The following is a 3,403-nucleotide window of genomic DNA, read 5'->3' on the forward strand; positions in this document are numbered from 1 at the left end:
TCTTTTTCTGCATTTGTAATATCTTGTATTTCCATATGTAATTTGTCAATATTAAAACTCAAATCGGAATGATTCCATATGCCCTGGATATGATTTTTGATTTTTTCCCAATTATGTATGGTAGTATTTACAGGCATTGGAGTAACACAAATCCATTTGAAACTTACATGGCATCTCAAAGCAAGTCGCACTTTGAGATTAGTGATTTCTTGTCCTATATATAAAATTGCTTCTTCAAGGGCATTAACTTCTTGTTGTAATTTTCTATCAATGGCTTCTTGTGTGGCTAAGGCTAAAGTAATATTTTTACTTAAATTATCTACATAGTTTGCAGTATGAATCTGTTGTGTTAACGCCATAGTAGAAAGTGAAAGAGAAGTTGCTAAAGCTATGAGAGCGGAAATCCCCAGTATTAAAGCTGCTACAAACCGTTTGGCTCGAGATAAAATAGCAGAAGCTTGTTTTAAGGCTTCTAGGCCTGAATCATCATACCAATCTTCTTGTAAATGTACAGGAATCATAATACATTTTGGCTGTTGTAAAATCATCATACTTTCGACAGGAATTGCAGGGTTTATACAACTGGTCAGTATACGATCTTCACAAGAACTAACATAATGTGTTTTCTTGTTTTCTATAACAATACTAGAGTGATTGCTGCAGCTAATTAATAACACATATGGAGCAGGTACACAAGCTTGAATATCAAAACTGTCAATATTAAAAGGATGGGACAAAGTGACATTGCCGGCAGCAGTTGCCAGTCTCCACAAAGATGGATGTATGTTACCCGTGAAGGTAGAAAGAATAGGGGGAACCCATCCATTCATATGCCAACGATTAACTTTTTGTGGGAGAGGGACTAAGGCATCTTGCCAATTAAAACGATATCCAGCTAATTTTAAATATTGACGATAATCATATTCAGGATCTAAAATGCTACAATCAATAAGACGTGCAGACATTTCAGGCAGAGCATTTACAACTTGTGAATTATACATACAATTTCTCCAAATAGGAAATCCTTTTGAAGGGTCAATCATAGCCCAATCTTGATTGCTCTTAGAATCCTCAGGAGGCGACTTATCACAGGTAGGAAAAAGAGGAGTGTGTACTTTTGGGATACCTTTAAGAAAGTCAGTTTTTTCTGGAAGGATGAGGTGTAGAGCCCATAATAATCTGTAAGGCTGTTGGTTTTGATTTCCATTAGGTGAGTCAGTAATCATTGATTTGAAACCAAAAGGAATACAGCCAGGGATAGTTTTTTGCAAATTTCTTAAATAGGAGGATTATCTGACATACCAGAATAGGAATAATTAGAATTAAAGCCCTGAGGGTTCCAAAATATGGTTTCGCCCCCCAGTAGTGCAGAATTATTAGTAAATACAGAGGGGGAAGGATCTTCCCAGGTGACGGGGTGAAATATAGAAGGTTTTGGGACATAAGCCCAATGTATATCAGCCGTAACAATACATACCTGGCAGGAAATGATAGCGAGCATAGCCACAAAAAGAGTACCCGCATTTACGGGAATATGTTGATCCACGGTTAAGGTGTGAGCCAGATGAGTAAGTTTTTTGAGTTGGCCCCAAGTTGGGGGCTCAGCCGCAATGGTTCGATGGGTTCTTGAATAAGGAGTATATCTCCGGCTTCTCCACCGCACTTTGTCTCGAGATGAAGAGTTGTTGAGGTTTGTAGAGGGTTGTATAAAGTCAGTGAGAGGGGGTGGAGTAGAAGATGAAGAGGAGGAAGAACTAGAGACAGGCGAAGGTGGGGGTGTAGATGGAGCATTTTCAAGAGACAGATTTCTCAGAAGAGTCGTGGGAGGTGTTAGGTTTGTGAGCAGTGAGGGAGGAAGTGTTGGAGGATTTTTGGTGGTTTTTGGGTCTTGCATGTCTGATGAGTCTGTCGGGTATCCACAAAGGGGAAGTTTTGTCCTGTGGGAAAACACAAGCATAGCCTCTTCCACAAGAGATTAATGGATCAGGTCCTTTCCATTTTCCTGTTAACAGATCTTTCCAATATACTGAAGGTACAACAGTATCTTGTTTTGTATACCAATGGCGTTCCATTGGGGATAAACCTTGTTCATTTATATTTAAAAAATTAATAACATATAATGCATGATTTAAGATATGATAAGGAGTACTATGTTTAAATTCTCCATTTTGTAATTTAGTAATTTGTGTTTTCAAGGTCTGATGAGCTCTTTCCACTATTGCTTGACCTTGTTTTTTTTTGAGGATTGTAGGGAATCCCTGTGGTATGATTAATTTTAAATGTTTTACAAAATCTTGAAATGCTTTAGAAGAGTAAGCAGGGGCATTATCAGTTTTAATTTCTACGGGTTTTCCCAGTATGGCGAAGCAATAAAACATATGTTGAATTATATCCTTAAATGCTTCTCCAGTTCGAGCAGAAGCCATTATGACATGGGAATAAGTATCAATAGTTACATGGACATAAGAAAGTCGCCCAAAGGATGATATATGGGTTACGTCCATTTGCCAAAGACAATTGGGTTTTAATCCCCTAGGGTTTACTCCCATGGGCAAAGATGGCAATGTAGTAGGGCATGAGGAACATTGTCTGACAATATTTCGTGCTTCTTCTCTTGAAATTTGAAATTGTTTTCTAAGTGCTGAAGCATTTTGATGGTGCAGTTTATGTGATTCAGCAGCTTGTTCAATTGTGGTTATAGAAATAAGTTTTGTTAACTGATCAGCTCTATTATTACCTTCATGAATAGGTCCAGGTAGACCTGAATGAGCCCTAACATGTCCTACAAAGAAAGGTTGTGTTCTAATATGAATAAGTGTTTGAAGTTTTATTAGGAATTGTGATACAGTCGACTGAATTGGAATAGGAGCAGTTTCAATATGAGGAAATAGTCTACAGATATACTGAGAATCAGTATATAGATTGAATGGAGTATTTTTTAAATATGAAAAAGTTTTAATTACTGCTATTAATTCTGTTTTCTGGGCGGATTTTTCTTCAGTTTGAACTGTAAATTCTGTTCCATTAACAATGTAAACAGCTCTGCCATTGGCTGAGCCATCAGTAAATACAAGAGCTGCTTGGGAAAGTGGTTGTGGTTTACACCTTTCAGGGAAACAGAATTCGTGGCCTTTGACAAACGTGAGGACAGGATGTGGTGGTAAGTGATATGTAATTTGACCTTTAAAATCAGTCAAAGCAATAGCCCATTCTTCATTATTTTGAAGAAGATAATTTGTCTGTTCAGCATTATAAGGAACTATAATATTGAATGGGTCTAGCCCAAACAGTTCTCTACTTCTTTGTCGCCCCTTCTGAAATATCAAAGCCACCAAGGAGGGATATGAAGGAACATTTTTCCTATGAGTGTGTGGAAGATGTATCCACTCTAAGAGTCCCTCTT

This window comes from Loxodonta africana, chromosome 8, assembly GCF_030014295.1.
Source record: "Loxodonta africana isolate mLoxAfr1 chromosome 8, mLoxAfr1.hap2, whole genome shotgun sequence".
Taxonomy (NCBI): Eukaryota; Metazoa; Chordata; class Mammalia; order Proboscidea; family Elephantidae; genus Loxodonta; species Loxodonta africana.